Source organism: Antechinus flavipes, chromosome 2, assembly GCF_016432865.1.
Source record: "Antechinus flavipes isolate AdamAnt ecotype Samford, QLD, Australia chromosome 2, AdamAnt_v2, whole genome shotgun sequence".
Classification (NCBI taxonomy): domain Eukaryota; kingdom Metazoa; phylum Chordata; class Mammalia; order Dasyuromorphia; family Dasyuridae; genus Antechinus; species Antechinus flavipes.
The window spans coordinates 141000213-141018296 of NC_067399.1; positions in this window are offsets into that span (position 1 = coordinate 141000213).

Here is an 18084-nt window from a genome sequence, read left to right on the forward strand (position 1 = left end):
AGTCCGAACAGAAGTGAATGCAAGGGATAATGTTGTAAAAAATTACCCAGGCATGGGCTCTGTCAATAAAAAGTTATAATTAAAAAAAAAAAAAAAGGTTGGACGTAAGGAGGATCATTAATGATATGAGAATTAGGAAAGACTTCCTTGAGGAGGCAGTATTTAAGCTAAGTTTTTTGTAAGATTTCTGCAGTAAATTCCTAGTTGTTCTCCAACCCCTTTTTATGAGTAGTGAAAGATGAGAGAACATTCCAGAAATGAATAACAAAGACAAGACAGACAGGACATGAATAGAGGATGGTAAGTAGTCCATTTTGGCTAGAGCATAGAATATATAGACAGATGGTCTCTCCTGCCTTGGCAGAAAGACCTTTCACCAACAGGATAAATCATTGCTCTAATGCCAGATGAGAAATAATGAAACAGAATTACATATAGACCCTGAACCTACTGAAATTCCAGTAACAATGCTCAAATCTCTCACTCACCTTCTGAAGAACAGAAGAAATGACTTAAAGAACCTTGGCAAAACCATAAAGTTTTAGCTGTGTGTTTCCCATCTTTCTGTCAGTGTTCTTTCCTATTATCATCTCCTTTGTTGTTGAGTCATTTTTAAATCATGTCTGACTCTTCATGACTACATTTGGAATTTTCTTGGCAAAGATATTGGAGTGGATTCCCACTTCTTTTTCTGGCTCATTTTGCAGATGACCCCATTTGGGGTATTTTTTGGGGCAAAGATACTTGAATAGTTTGCTTATTTCTCTTCATCTAATTTTATAGATGAAACTAAGGCAAATAGGGTTAAGTGACTTGTCCAGCTAAGTTAAGAGTCTGAAGATGGCTTTGAATTCAGAAGGATGAGCTCTTGACTTCTTGACTTCAGCCCAGCATTTTATCTATATTATTCTATTTTATATTATGCCACCTAACTACTCCATTCTAGCGTCTTACCATACTCCAAAGTGCTCTGTTTCCTACTCACCTCCTCATCTCCCCCTTATTAGGAAAAAAGTTGATCTGATTATCTGTCTCTGAATTAGTTGAATATGTTGGTTTTTCCAAAAGTATTTCCACTTTAAAGGAGGATTTTAAAGGAAAGGGACTAAAAGAATGACTTATAAAGGGAGGTTCAAACTCTATGAAAGGAATAAGGATGAAGGACATTGTTGAATGAGAAAAAAAGTTCATTGATGACCTCAAATCATATCTCAGGCCCCTAGGGAAAAAATTTAAGTTTTGCACTAATCAGAATACATGACAAAAGTCAATTTTTTTTTGTTACTGGCAGATAGAACATAATAAAGATAGGAATTTGTTGTCAACATGTGTATCTCCATATGGGTATCCTCACTTATATCTCTCCCTCTCATTACTTGTTTGTGGTATATGGAGAATGTTCTCCATGAGTACATAAGGGGATCTTTTTACCCTTTATGTCCTGTGCATTTTGATTAAATGTCTTTTTATTTTTTGAACTACCTCTAGAAAAGAGCTCATCTACCTGGTCTACCTGGTAAAGTAAACATATCTATAGGGGATAGTGAGATGTGGTTTAAAGTAGATGCTAGCCTACTTACTGTGTGCCTCAAAGCTGGGGGTAGCTTTTCTGGGCAAGCATGTGTGATACAGGTGTTCCAGCTGCTACAAATCTGTACCTCCTATGGCTAAGAGCAGATGAGAGAGTCTATGTAACATGCTCAAAGCCAGGACAGAAAGGAGAGAGGAAGTTCAAACCAACTGTCAATCCATAATAAAAAGAGAGGAGAAGAGAAAGAAGGAAACTTTCCAGAGAAGAAGAAGAAGAAAAATAAAAGAGAGGCAGAGGCAACAGGGGAAAGAGATGTCCAGAAGAAAGGATGGCAGGAGGGAGACATTAAACAAAACACGAGTGTGCGCACACACACACACACACACACACACACGCCTTCAGCAGAGATTACAAATGAATTAAAGTTGTTATGGCAACTGGAATTGTGTGGGTGGGCTCTCCTGCTTCTTGAACTTACACAATTAAAGAAAGCTTTCTTCATGTTGACTAACTAATTAATAATGCCTTCCAAATATGTCTGATCTCTTAGCCATCACTCATCCTGGTTTCCTGTGAGCAGCTAGAGCCCTTGTTTATTCATACATTTACTTATCTGTTTGTCTATCTGTGTTTCTGTGTATGTATTCACTTGCTTGTTTAGTTTGTCTGAAGAGCTGGATCATTAACCCACTCTCAGAGTGGAGACAGAGGTAGCATGCTTTGACCACACTGGGCCAATGTCAGTTCTAGATGTGGAACAGGCAAGTCCCAGAGAAGCCATTTCATTTCTCCCCTCAGGTTGGAAGACAGTGGGAGTCAGAGTCACCAAAAATATACTGTATTATACTGTAACTCTATCTGCAACCCTTCCCAGATTTCAGGTGAGAAAAGGACAAGGCTAAATGAAAGGTGGAGGAAGGATAAATTCAAACAGGATCCTAGATTCTAATTCCTCCACTGACTTACTGGGTGACCACCAAATGAGGCAAGGTGAGGGGGAATTAAACTGCTGAGTTGCTTGGGGGTTCGTGGGAGTAATCATCAGTGTAGGTATTTTTTGTTTTGTTTTTTGCTTGTTTATTATTTAGTAAATAAAATGAAAGAGAAACTTTGTAAGAAATGGGATGCAGCATCTTAGCTGATCTTCCCCAGGGAAATACATTACCCATATCAGTGTATACAAACATAGCTCTACATGCAGCCTCAGCCAGCTGGCAGCAAGAAGCCCTGCTCAATCTCCCCAGGGAAATATATTCCAATGTACATATATCTCTATCTATATATACATATACAGAAAAGGTCAGACTGCATCTCCTTGAGAGCTCCCTTTGCTTGAAATTAAATAGCAGTGGTTTAGATATTGACCCTCAGCAAAAGAAAAGAGTGAGTAAATTTGGGAATTCTGGGAAAATCTAGGGAATCAACAAACAGACAGAGTACCAGGGTGGCAAAGAATGTCAGCCTAAACCAATGGATGTAAAAATGAAAAAATCCCGAGTTGAAGGACTCCAACCCTGTGTTTAGAAACTGACAGCCTAGTGTTACCTTTGAATTGTCAAAAGTAAAGTACAAACAGAAAAGCAATGTTTTTATCACTTCCCTTCATAGTGCTTAGCAGAGTGTCTAGTACTTATTAAGAGCTTAAAAATGTTGATTGACTGACTTCACCTTAAAATTAAGCTAGTTTTGCAATAATAAATCATACTATATGTGACATTTATAATTTAAGAGTCAAAGGAGAAGAACCAGTTCCTAATGTCACTTAGGATTTGGCCTAGTGGTCTGTTGGGCGAACAAATTTTGAATAGACTAATCACACTAATGAGTGTGAGTCAAACAGAATTCTATTCTAGGACACTGATGGGGAACTGCACACTTCTTGTTGCCTAGTCATTCCTCCCAAATGGGACTATTCTGCTTCTATTCCTCTGATATCCTATTACTAGTTCTGTTTTCTACCATGATTGCATGACCTACCTACCTCTCATATCCCTTAGCTCCTATCCAGAGTTGATGAATGGGCTGCCTTCTCCCAGCACTAAACCAATGAGGATTTTCCTCTGACCCCTCCATACCTTTCATAAGGCACATGAGAGATCAACAATTATGTTAAAATATGTAGGTTGAAGTGGAATTCTGACCCTTCCCCACACTCTAAGCAATATTTTTTTCTGACTCAACTCTTTCATTCTCTTCAGGCTTTTTTCTGGCCCAAAAAGCACCTCCTCAAATTTCTTCTTCACCCTCATCAAGTCTTGTGTCCCAAATTCTAAGATGTCTCTCTAAGTCTGCTCTCTCCCCCAAGTGAATTTACCCCAGATGCCAGAATTCCTTCTTATGACTTTCTGGGCAAGCACTTAAGACAAAGGAAGTAGCAAGGACCCCTTTTATCCCACAAAATATTGAAAAGCAAAAAGAAATAATGAGTATAGCTCAGTTGCCAGATTGAGAATAGAAAGAGAGAAAGAGGGAGACACCCCCAAAAAAATAGAAAATGACTTACCATTTTGCCTGGCCAGAATCACAGAGGTTATTTGAACTCATCCATTAACATTTATAAATGGGTGGGAAGAACAATTCTCATGATTTCCTACCTCCTGCATGAAGACTTCCTTGAAATGGAAAGACCAGTGGATCAAGAGCCAGGATAACTGGGGTCTTGTTGGAACTCTGTCATTAATTCTACATGTCATCTTAGGCAAATCACAATATCTCCACTTGTTCATTACTCACTCACTTCTTGATCCTTTAAATCTATTGACTATTACTACCTGACTGAAACTGAAGCTACTTCCTTAGTGGTAGTCTTTTGGCTTTCATTCTCCTTAACTTCTTATGATATTGTTGATCAAATGACCTCCTTGACACTTCTCCTTCCCCTGGCTTCAGAGACAAAAAACTCTCCTGCTTATCCTCTTATTTCTCTAACTGTTCTGTTTCTATCTCCTTCAGTAGCTTCTCTGCTTCTTTCTAATACCTTCAGGTTTCTTATAGTTATCCTTGATGCTCTTCTTCTCTATATTCTTCCCCTCATCTCCATAGTTTCAATTATTACCTCCATGTGACCAATTCCCAACTCTATATTTCCTGCCCTTATTCCTCTTCTAGGTTCCAGATCCATATCTCCACCTAATTTTATCATATGCACTTCAAATTCATTATGTCCAAAACCAGATCAATGAACTTACCTTCAAAACTAATTCTTCCTCTTATTTCCCCATTTCTATGAGCGTCTATTCCCCTAACAACCAAATATGACTCTTACTTCTATGTCACTTTCCATATCCAATATTTGTAACATCCTTTTGATTTTCCCTTTGAAATACCTTTCACATTCACATCACTCTTCCTGTTCCCACTGCCACCAACCTAAAGAAGAAAGTATTAAGAAGAATAAAGAACCTATTCATCTTACAGGGGTCCTCAAACTTTTAAAATAGGGGGCCAGTTCACTGTCCCTCAGACTGTTGGAGGGCCAGACTATAGTAAAATCAAAAACTTTGTTTTGTGGGTCTTTTAATAAAGAAACTTCATAGCCTTGGGTGAGGGGGATAAACATCCTCAGCTGCTGCATCTGGCCTGCGGCCATAGTTTAAGGATCCCTGAATTCTAAGCTAATATAATAAACTCTTTCTACATATTCTCTACACCTTTTCTGCCTTCCAATCCATCCTACAGAGCACACCACTTTTTGGTTCAGATCCCTTCAATGTTTTCCCCTGGCCAAATTAACAAAGTCCAAACTGCCCTGTGCATTATTAAAAGCCCTCACAAAAATTATATATTTAGAGTAAGAAAAGACTTTAAATCAATCAATCAATGGTTAATGTACATGTCAGGACTATCTAATGTAGATGGAATAGATGGAGTCAAGAAGACTCATTATCTTGAGTTCAAATCTGGCCTCAGGCACTTACTATGTGATCCTGAGCAAATTACATAATGCTGTTTCCCTCAGTTTCCTCATATATATCTCATCACTTTGAGTTCAAATCTGGCTTCAGGCACTTACTATGTGACCCTGAGTAAATCCCTTAATGCTGTTTGCCTCAGTTTCCTCATAAATAACATGAACTAGAAAAATAAATGGAAAGCCACTTTAGTATCTTTATATATTAAAAAAAAAAAACATGAAATAGAGTCAGACACAGTTGAAAAAGCAACTAAACAATGATAGCAACAGGCATTTGGGGATTAAATACAATGAATGAAACAATTTCTACTCACAGAGTAGCCCTTGGGAGCTAGATGTCCTCTGACCATTGTTATCAAGTCATTTCAGTCAAGTCTGATTCTTTATGACCCCATTTGAAGTCTCTCTTGGCACAAAGTAGTTTACCATTTCCTTTTTCAGCTCATTTTGTAGTTGAGGAACTGAGGCAAATAGGGTTAAAGTGATTTACCCAGGTTCACAAATCTACTGACTGAAACCAGATTTGAGCTCATGAAGATGAGTCTTCTTTATTCCAAGCCCAGTGCTCTATCCATTGTACCACCCAGTTGCCTAGATGACTTCTAAAGGCACTTCCAACTCAAAACAATTTGTGATTAAATGAACAATCTTTAAAAATTCCCACTCACATATCCATCACTTAGGGAATGGATGAATAAGTTATGGTATATGAAGAAATGGTAAGCAGGCTAATTTCAAAAAAGCCTGGGGAAACTTACATGAACTGATGCTAAGTAAAATTAGCAGAACCTAGAGAACACTGTATAAGTAACAAGAAGTTAAGATTAATTATGATAGTTTTTCTCAGCAATGTTGTGATTCAAGACAATTCCAAAAGATGCAAAATGCCATACATTTCCAGACAGAGAACTATGGAAACTGAATATGCATTGAATTATTGTATTTTAACCTTTTTTGTTGGTTTTTACTTTTTATTCTTGTGGTTCTTTTTCCCTTTTGGTCTGATTTTTCCTGTACACCATGACAAATGTGGAAATATGTTTTAAATGATTGCACATATTTAACCTATATCAGATTGTTTGTTTCCTGGGGAGAAGTGAGATAAGGGAAGGCAGAAGAAAAGAAAATTGAAACACAAAATCTTATTAAAATGGATGTTGAAAACTGTCTTTACATGTATTTGGAAAAATAAAATACTATTGAGGAAAAAAATTCCACTTCCCCATCCCAAAAAGCAAAAGATTAAAAGAATCCATTTCCATTTTACACCTTCTTTTTGCTAGGCTTCCATTTGGTATCTTCCTTCCCTCTCTCAGGGTGTCTTTAATCTTTATTATTTTAATGTGATTTCATTGGGATAAACATATGGGAGAAGAAAGACACCATATGTGAATTCTAGAGGGATATTCCTTGGCATCCACCATCTATTCTGACCCTTACCTGTAAATACAGAGCTCATTCTCTTCATTTATTCCCCAGATGCAGAAAAAACATCAGTTCATTGCAACACCTATATAAAGGTGGTGAAATAGGAAGTGCAGTTTGAGAAGTTCCAAAAAGGGCTATGCCATTCAGAAGTGATTCCAACTGATTATATTCTTTCCCTGTCCTTTCTATTAGAGGGAATGGTGGAGAAATGCAAGATATTGGGCACATGATACTGACCCTGATATCTGATACTGATTATATGATACTAAAAAAGGAGGCAAGAAAAGGCATATCTAAAGCCAGGTAGCCACAGAGATTGCTGAGGATTAGGGAAGTATGAATTAATCCCTGGTAAAATGGAGTCTTCACAAAGGGAAAAATTACTGGCAGTTCTTCTTCCAATCATCATTTCTCTCCCGTATATAAGCCTCTATGGATAATTTCATAAGGTCAAGGAGAAAGAGCATAGAGAGCCCCAGGGGATGAGAGCATTCAGAGCTGGAACACTATACTAGTTATCTTTCTGCTGGATGGAGCCCCTCACCCCTCCATCGGAGAAAGAATGGGAACCATTGTACTTTGGAACTAGAAACCACAGAGGCTTCCCATCTAAGCAAGACCTTCTTTCTTGGGCTTCAACTTGGAAGCCAAAACTTCCTGCAACCCAGGAACCAGCTGACTCAACAAGGTACATTGTTTTACTGGGGGAAATAGGAAGAGAGAAGAGCAGGAGGTTCTTGGGGGAACATGGTTCCTTAGCTATGTGGACAGTTTCCTCCCTGCATCATGTGGGTGGGTTGAACCACTCTCAGAAATGTTTCCTGACTTGCCCTTGATAAAGTCAGCGGCAAACTTTCCATCAGCCTTAAATATGATACTTGTATCCAGAGCACACTTAAAGAAAGATTCTGGGCTCTCCTCTTATAGTAATACTTTGTATCTGTAGTACCATTAATGTTTCACAAAACCTTCACATCTTTTTTCCCCTCACTTTATGTTCACAATAATCCTGTTACAACAGGAGAGAAAATAGAGGTTCACAGAGGTCAATACCTGACTAGCAACAGAACCAGGAAAAAAACCTTAGATTCAGGGTGTTGGAGTTGACAGAGGATGCTATCAGGAGGCAGAAGACTGAGTTTTCAGTCAATAACTCTGTGTGTGCGACAGACAAGCCACTTCTTCAGTCTGAACCTCAGATGTCTTATGTATAAAATCGGGAAGTTGGACCAAATGACCCTTTTAGGAAAAGAGTTCATGTTAGACATCTCTTCACTTATCACCAGGAAGCTCTACTTTACATCAGATACCCTCCCTCTCTCTTTCCCCAGCTTTTTTTCTCTATATTTGTACCCCCAAGACTCAGTATAGTGCCTGGTATAAAGCACACAATTAATGAATACTTATTAATAGATTAATTGATTGATTGATTTAAGGTTCCTCTTAGCTCCAATAGTCCAAAAGTCTCCTAACTCATAGTTCAGTGCTCTTTCCAAGAGGCCACAATGTAGGTAATTTTCCACTCAGTCCAAGCACTATATAACAAAAGCTAAGATGAATAGTTAGTGTGTTTAACACTCAGCAAATTGGCAAACATAACAAAAGCTAGAAATGGTCATTGTTGAAAATGATGCAAAAAATATCAGAACACTCATGTACAGTTGATGGAGCTATGAATTAGTCTGATTGAACATTCTGGAAAACAATATGGAATTTTTTAAACTAAAATGCCCATATCCTTGATCAAAGAATCTCACTGTTAGTCATATAAACCAGAAGTAAGAGACAGAAAGAAGAGGCCCAAACATATCAAAATATTAATAGTAATACTTTTTATGTTAGTAAAAAGATAGAAACCAAGTAGATTCCCATTGACATGGATAAACAAATTTGGGTACATAAATGCTAGGGGATATTACTGAGCTATAAAAGTTGATTACTATAAAGAATTTGGAAGACATATGAACTGATACAGAGTAGATTAAGCAGAACCTAGAAGATAATACACACAATTAATATAATAATGCTAAAGGAAAGAACAACCACAAAAAGAAACAATGTGTGCAAGAAGAGATCAGAAAATGTACCTCCCATCCTTTTTAACAGGAGTAGGACAAGCATCATGGATATAGACTATTACATACAGACAAACCTATGGACCTCTTAAAAAATAAAAAAAAAAAAAAACTTCATTACAATAGATGACCTGTCAGTTAGTAAAGAATATAGGTTTATATTCAGAAATTAAGGAAATTAAAAATATAATATAAAGAGAGGAATGGGAAATGAGGTTCTGGGTCCTTAGAAAAGGCTTAGTGTAATGTCCAGACTAGCTCTCTGGAGGACCTCGGGATTAGCCCAAGTCCTTAATCTTAGTGGAGGAGTAAAGTAGGCAGGAGGGCCACATGGCTGGTCAAAGATGGAGTCTGGAATCTGGCATCTTCTCTAATGCCTGTGGCTGAGAGCTCTGGCTGAGAGAGAATTCTGTTTCTAGGCTCCCTTAAATACCTCAGTATGATTACATCACTATAACACACTGAGCCTGGGCAACCATTACATCACCATAGAGAACCATTATTTCATATTGAATAGCTACTTAACTATAAATACCTTGATGACTTAGATTTAAGTATACCTTTTCAGAGTTCTGCCCTCCACAATTTAGATTTACCTTTCCTGGTAGTTTATATGAACCTTGCACAGATATTCCCAACTGATTCTACTCCAACCAAGTGGATCTTTGGAAACTTATTTTCAGCCATGTATCACTGAGGACATGTCACTGTGTAATGAAGAAAAGTCTTCTAATTAACTTAACTAGATCTGAATTCTCCTACAAAAGAGATAAATTACTGATCTCTAAGTTCTCAATCTCTTTCCCTTCCTGGGAGTCAATAAGGCAAGAATTTCTGTGAGCTTTCAAGATGGAGAAAAGGTGGCTACCCTAACCATCACTGATATGGCCATTTGTCCATCAATTGACCAATCAATAAATATTCATTAAATTCCTACGACGTGTCAGGCACTGTTCTAAGAAAATGAGCACATGGCCTCTGTGTGTGCGACAGACAAGCCACTTCTTCAGTCTGAACCTCAGATGTCTTATGTATAAAATCGGGGAGTTGGACCAAATGACCCTTTTAGGAAAAGAGTTCATGTTAGACATCTCTTCATTTATCACCAGGCCGCTCTACTTTACATCAGAATGGTAGTGGACAAAGAGAAAAAGTATTGTAGCTGGATATGAAGAGATGGACCTGAGAATTGGTACAATTTCAGGCAGAAGCACCAGCTACAGAATATAGAAAGACACCAATTCTCAGAGCATAGCAGAGGGCTACATAAAAGGAAAATTTCATGAGGGCTCAACAGAGAGAAAAAAGGACTCCTAGAGCCCCAAATCTTGAGATATTACTCCACCATGGATCTAAAGGCTCTCTACAAATTTGTCTGACTGACTTTGTACTTTAATTTGATTCTACTTTTCCAAGACTATATATATATATATGTTCAAGGGGAAGAGTGTGTCCTAGTTTGGGGGTCTTTTTTGTGCCAACAATTCTTTCTATATCTTTTCAGTAAATGCTATTTATAAAAGCTAATGGAATTAAACTGCTTGGTTGAGAACACACTGATGGGGATTTGGTTGCTACAATGTTAGAAACCCCAGCATCCCAGAGGTGCCTCTAGAGGTCCCAGAGCAGAGTAGTGGTCATTAGCTGCCTTCTGGTGACTAAACATGCCAACATAAATGAGACTGGGAAAATAAACCCAAATAAGATACCATTTTAAAAAATTGAAGTTTGTACAAGGCATCAGAACCTTCAGTTAACTTATTCCCTGACAGTTATATAAGATTTGTGGCATCTAACCAAAGGCCCATGGGTCCTGATCTTCCTTCACTACCTTTTTCTTTAAGAATCACAGTGCTCTGTTTAAGGACTTAATTACTTTGAATTGTCTTACCAGGTCTCTGTATCACTGACCTGGCTTGCTTACTTGGTTTCCCAGCTGTGGACAGACTACTAGGAAGTCTGTGTTTATGATCCCTGGTTTGATTATTCCTGCTGGGCTGTGACATGCTGCTGCCTCCATTATGAAAGTATAAAACATAAGAGAATCTGTCAGACAACTATTCTCCAGTCTGTGTTCTGGAAGAGAAGGGATTTTGCTTGTGGCCTAATATAAAGAAATAAGCCCCTTTAATACTTCCATAGCCTGTATCTTCTCTCTATTCCATCTCTGAGACAGTTGATTTAAATGGAATCAAGGGAGAATGGTGGCAGAGAAATGGTTCTAAAAATTTAAACACTATTGTATGAGTCAAACATTTTGCAAATGAGTAAATCTACATAGAGGAAAGTAAAATGGAAGTTAGGTTTTATTTGGTTAGAGAAGACAAAAGTAGGAGCAATCAGTGAAAATTACAGAGCAGCTCACTGAAGCTTGATATCAAGAGGGGGGAAAAGTCCTAATAAAAAGAGATACTCAACAGTGTAATGGAATTTCCCAAAATGTAATGGCTTCATTGAATGATTTCAAGAAAAGATTGGATGACCATATGTTAGATATATTCAAAGGGGCATTCCTTTGGGGAGGATGAGTTAGATTAGATCATTTCTGAGATCCCTTTCAAATACGAAATTCTATAATATTGTGTCCTGCTTTCTAAAGCCTCCCAAGTTGGGGTGACAAAATGTACTGTGCTTTCTAGAGCCACCACACCGGGATGAAAAAACATACCATCTTAGTGGAGGAATGATGAGGCGAGACTCCCAAGGATGGTTAAAATATGGAGTTCATTTATTGCAAATTCTCTCACTCTTATATATCCTCATACCATTATATAACCAAAGCAACACTGCGTGCTAAGTATACACTGCACACATGAGACCACATAAATAACTTGCTGTTGTATGTAGATTGCCATTTGGTATCACACTTCCACCTGGTATAACTCTGCTTCAATCACAACACAAGTTGTCATCACCCCCTGACTTCTCAGGAAAGCTGAGAGCCCTTAGAGGAGATTGTCAGCAGGTTCCCTCTGGGCTGAAGGATCTTATACCTTACCCAGAGTTCCCCTATTATCTTAGCCCTCTACACTAGAATGCTAAAAAAATTGTCTAGTCTGTCCCTTCCCTTGCCCACTTCTTTTTATATGTCCACAAGAAGGGTCTCAGATGGCCACTCATGGGAAGTTGTCAAAAGCTAGTTAACTTGTCAGATTTATATAGGGGTCATTCTTACCTAGTATAGGTTGGTCTAGATGGCCTCTCAATCATGACTGACTCTTCATGGCATGACTTTCCATTTGCTAAAGTGGTTTGTGAATCCCTTTTCCAGCTCATTTTACAGTTGAAGAACTGAAGCAAATGGAATTAAAGTGATTGGGCCAAGGTTAGAAATCTACTGTCTGAAGGCAGATTTGAACTCATGTAGATGAATAGTCCTCATTCCAAGCCCATCCTCGATCCACTGGACCATCTAACTGCCTAGATGACCTCTGAAGTCACTTCCAACTTCAAAAATTTTGTCATTAAATGAACAATCCTTTAAATTCCCATCCCCCATTCCAAAAAGCAAATGGGGTAAAACAATTAATTTCCATTTTATTCTTTTTTCCCAGGCTCCGATTTGTTGTCCTCTTTTCCACTCTAAAGCTGCCTTTAATCTTTCCTATTTTAATTAGATTTCATCTGGATAAATGTGGGAGTAGAACATACACTATATGTGATTCTTACATCCAAATATTCTGGAAAAATTTCCACAGAATTATAATAACCATTTTCCCCAAAAGACTGTATTCATAGCAAGTTTCTTGGTATAAGTCCCAAGAATCATCTCTGATTTCCCCTTTTTCTGATCTCCCACATTTAATCAATTAGTAATTCCATTAGTTCTAAGTCAAGTAAAAGTCTTATTTACCTATGTCCCCTCCTTCTAGTCCCATGGATTATGGGATATGGAAGATGGGAGTAAGGACTCTGACAGAATATCCATAGAGGTCTTTGTAATCCTGTAACAACTTACAGGTTAGGCAGTATACAACAATAGAAAGACATCAGTCTTTGGAGGCAAGAGGACCTAAATTCAAGGTCTCTCTCACTCATACTAATTGTGTAACACTGGGAGAGTTATTTAACATCTTAATGCTCCAGGCAACTCTGTAAGATTATAAATTGCAGATCTACAAATGGAAGAAGTTTTCCATGTGAGGCTTGCCTACACACTCAATGGGGAAAGATGATAACTATGATGAATAGAAGCCCAGGATTCTAAATCACATATGGAAAGGATAATACCAATCTCCCTTTCTAAGATAAGAGTCATTTTCTGCTGCCATTCCCTCCTTGCTGTCTAACACCTTCTCTATTCTCTCTAATATTTTAAACTATATCTTTAGAAATGAGGGAGGGGTAAGGGTACAAAATGGGTCTGAACTAGGAATGAAAATGATACAACGAACATTTGAAAAGAATGAGAAAATTCACAACCCCATACTTGCCACTGTATCCCTTATCAAAGGGCAGTTTTACAATTTTTTTCCCACAATTACTCTTTAGAATCTCCTTCTACTCAAGAGTTTCCAATGTTTCCCAACGCTTCCCAAACTTCCTTCCTTTTAAACCTAAAATTTGGAGACTTTTTAAAAACTATTTTGAACATTTCAGTTTTATATTAGCTTTCTTTCTAATCCCGTGTATTTTATTTTGTGCATTTAAAAATATGATTCTGAGAAGTTGCCCATAAAGTTCACTAATATACACAATATCCCTAATATAAACAAAAAATGTTATGAACCCCAAGTTTATTGGTTCAAGCCAAAATTCTTCAGCCTGTCATTCAAGGCTTTCCACAATCTTATCTCATGGTCTTCTTCATATGGTCCCCAGATACAGGTGCCTACATCACCCCCTGTATATACCAGAACAATCCCTGCTTCTGCATTTTCATTCATATTGTTCCTCTTGCCCATCCTAAATTCCCTTCCTTCTTCCTCCCGTCCCTCATCTGTTCATGTTTTAACTGTACTACTACAAGGCCTTTCATTAATCCAACTCTCATCATGAGGCCTTTGTGCTCTAACTCTAATGACCATCAGTCTTTTTCCAATGTGTTTTTATTGTCTATTATAACAACCGTAACAGCTATGACAGCCATAATAATAAAAAGAGCTCACATTTATACAGTGTATTGAGGTTTACAAAGTACTTTTCCTTACAACAAGCCCATGAGGGAAGGAAACTTCTGTATTCCATGTATTGGCATTTGATAATAGAGTGTTCCATTTAGGGATGCTTTTATGCTGTCTTAGGTCAGATACATACTGACCCAAATGCAAGTTCAGATCTTGAAGAGATTGAATTGATGAGGCAATTGTTTCAAACCTTTTTACTAAATACAAACGCTCAGCTAGGGTATACCCTGGGTGATACAGCTCTCCAGGTCCAAGCAGGTAGAGACATGCTCAAGACAATAAAAATAATGACCCCAGGGAACAAACAATTCTTGAGGTAAGAAGAACTACACCTCTACCATACAGGCTTGCATGACATTATCAAGAAGTGGGCTTTAATGCATCCTGACCATAAAACTAAGAACTATTCATGAAGTTTAAATCATCAATACTATCCAAACTAGTCAGCCACTTTGTGCCCAAACCCTGGACAGAATTACTAACAACTAAGATATTTTCAACTCTGGTCTTAGTTCCAATGTGATCTCACCGAGAACAATATCATATTTTGTGCCTAGTGGCAAAAAAAAAATCAGGTTCTATATACCAGGAGACAAAACAGCCAAGAGGAACACCACACGAGGCATGCTACAAAAGAACTGTTTAAATCTATCACAGACAAAATCATATGTACCTCCCAAAATGAGGACAGATGTGGTATCAGCAAGATCAAAGACCAGCAGAAGGTTACAATGGAAACACAGGTCAGTCAGTGACAGCACCAGGAAGAGAGCAGTAGAACCACGAAGGACTCAAAGGATGTTACTGCCTCAAAGCATCTGCAAAATGACAAATGAAAGCAACATTTAAGTCTGAATAATTCCTTTGCTTGCAACTAATTCCTCAACCTTAACTTTCTCCTCTTCCTTCCCTTTGTTACTCATTCTGTATTCCCTGGTCCATTGGCTATCATTCCTCCCTCATGAGAATGTTTAAATCTTTGGTGAATAAAAGCACCAAATGATACCCACATTCCTTTGAGGGTCCAATCGCTCATCCATTGACTTTTATTCTTGGATTTGGGAAAAGGATTAATTGGGCAACATCTTTCTCTAACTCCCATTTAAATTTTTATTACATATAGGAAAATGATACTTTGTTGAGAGTTTGCTAAATTCAAAATTAAATAAATTAATTCATTTAAAAAAATAAGTCACTAATTGCAGGCAGCTTTGTTAGTCTCTTAAGAGTTCAAAACCTGAGCATTTTAAATAGATCATATATATGTGTGTGTATCTATACACATGCAAAATATTATATATATGTACACATGTACATATATATGCATACATATATGTATGTAGATATATATGCATGTGTATATAACATTTTGTATATAGTCACACATCTATGCATTCATATTCATATGTATATCTATATACATATACATTAATATGTTCCTCACTGATTCACATGTAAATCTACTTTCCCATGTCCAGCATATGCTTGCTTCCCTCTTGCTCCTTCCAATTTCTGGTGGGTACTGCTCCTGCTCTCTCTTGACTCCTATAAACAAGAGATTGGGGCTGATGGGTGGAAGGGCAGTGTGTTAGAGGCACAAAGACATCTTAAATGTAGCAGGTATTTTTAAAATGTTTTAGACTGAATTAAATTGAATTGAGAGTTCTGCAAATAGATTATTGTGACCTTAGAGTCAGGAAGAAATAAGCTCAAAATTCACCTCTGTAATGACCATGGGCAAGTTATTTAATATCAGATTCCTCCTTCTATAAAAAGAATAATAATACTTATAATACTTCAAAAAATCGTGATGCTCAAATGAGATAATATGCGTAAAACATTTTGCAAATACATATATATGATATATTTCAATATAATAAATGTTAAGAGGCATTACTGTGGTGGATACAATGGGAGTCAGAGAAACCTGGGTTCAAATTGCAATCCTTTTGCCTCTTAGCAATTCCCTAGGATTTAACCTACAAATTTATAAATAGGTTGTAAACTTCATTGATCAAAGGAATTCCCATACCTAGGTGAAGTAGTCAATGTGGAGTCAGGAAGAACTGAGTTCAAATGTGATTTCAGATACTAACTGTGTGATCCTTAGGCAAGTCACATTACTCTGTGGTTGCCTCAGTTTCCTCAACCATAAAATAGAGATAATAATGGCATCTACATTCACTCAGTTGTTATAATGATCAAAAGAAATAATATGTATAAGGCAATTTGGAAAATGTAGACACTATATGAATTCTAGTTATTACTGTTATTAATTCTATCAACTATTATAATCAGTAATTTCCCACACTGATGAAATATCACTAAAATTGTTCATTTTTACTACTAATAATACATTATTATTATTATTCTTACACTATTATTCCCCTCAAAATACTATGGAAATCTTTGTTATTAGCTATATTATAAGGCTCAGAAAGAGGTTTCCTGCTATAATGCTGCTCAAGGAGTTAAATTAGACAAAAAAATCTAATATACAACTGGTGGCTGAAGAGAAGCCATGATGTCTAGTCTGCTGCTCTCTGTCCAACTCTTACTTAGTGGGGGAATATGACAACATTTTAAGGAATAATGACTGGTTATCTTAGAATAAGGCAGAGAAGAGAGACTTAGAAAAACGATAATAAAGAAGAATTATAGCTAGTATTAAGAAACAGTCAAAAGGGAGACTACACCTTAAGGCTTAATGCCCATATACAGTAAAGGAAGCAACCCCTGGGTTGTATTAGGTAAAGGAACAGAATGAGATACATGGTACAAGGAGCCATGAACATGCAGCCATGACAGCTGCATTTAACATATAGAAAGAAATCTAATAGAGGAATTCTATTCCTGTTTTAATGGAACTTTTATTCCACTCCTTGTATGACCTCAATTGCCACTGCTTCTGTGAACTAGCCAGTGTAGTTAAGCTAGTGGTCATGGGTCATGGGCAGGGTAACAACAGACTCTCCAAGGGGAAAATTGTATGGCAAGCTTATAAGTTGAATTTTCATTATTAACATTTTCTTCATCAATTTTTAAAGTCTAAACAATCAACAAAGCAACAAATCAAGTCTTGAATTGCAATATTTGCCAATTTCCAAAGTCCGAATATATTAAAGAATTAATTATTGCCTCTCTCGAGCCAGTAAAAACAGTTCCAGCCCACTAGTCATGGTTTTGGCCTGTGTTAGAATGCTACACAGAATAGTTCATGCTAGCTTTAGAACTATAATGGACTTTAGAGACCATTAAAGGCAACTTTCTCATTTTACAGATGAGCAAACTAAGGCCTAACCATTGTTATTTAACAGAAAAAGGATCTCAAGTCTAGTTCTCTTTCTTCTATCTCACAGGTAATCAATAACTAGTCACAATCTGAATCTGGTCATCTGTCTCCACTTCAATGACAGCGATGGTCTTAGTATGTCACTAATTAGTAACTATTAGTTTACACTGAATAAATGTGAAAGGCAAGAACTTGGTTTTTCCTTTTAAGTTTTTATGAATGAATGAATAAATGAGTGAATGAATGAAGCATTTATTAAGTGCTTACTTTGCGCAAAGAACAATATTAAGCACTAGTGAGGTTGGTGACTTTGCACGATTTTGTCTCACTTAAATCCAATTTACTTGCAAGTCAAAATATCATCCTTCTGATATCATTTTTCCTCTTCAAGAATTGACAAATAATAATGCTAAACAGTGGGTTTGCAGTCAAATATAAAAGACAGCCCATGCTCTCAATAAGTTCATATTCTAATGAAGAAGCAACATATATGGAAGGCTTAAGCTGAAAGTCAATTGGAAAGATCCCATGATCCTGAAGATACAATAGCCAAGGAGATGGTTCTGTCTCTTCTTTGATGTCATTTTCACTGATAAAATAATATCAGTTTCTGATGTTGAACTATTTGACTGTGTCAAAGACTTTAGATGTGAGGACTTTTTTGAGACATCAGTAGATGTGGCTGTAGCACCAGGAAAAGTTGCCAGGCTGCACCACTG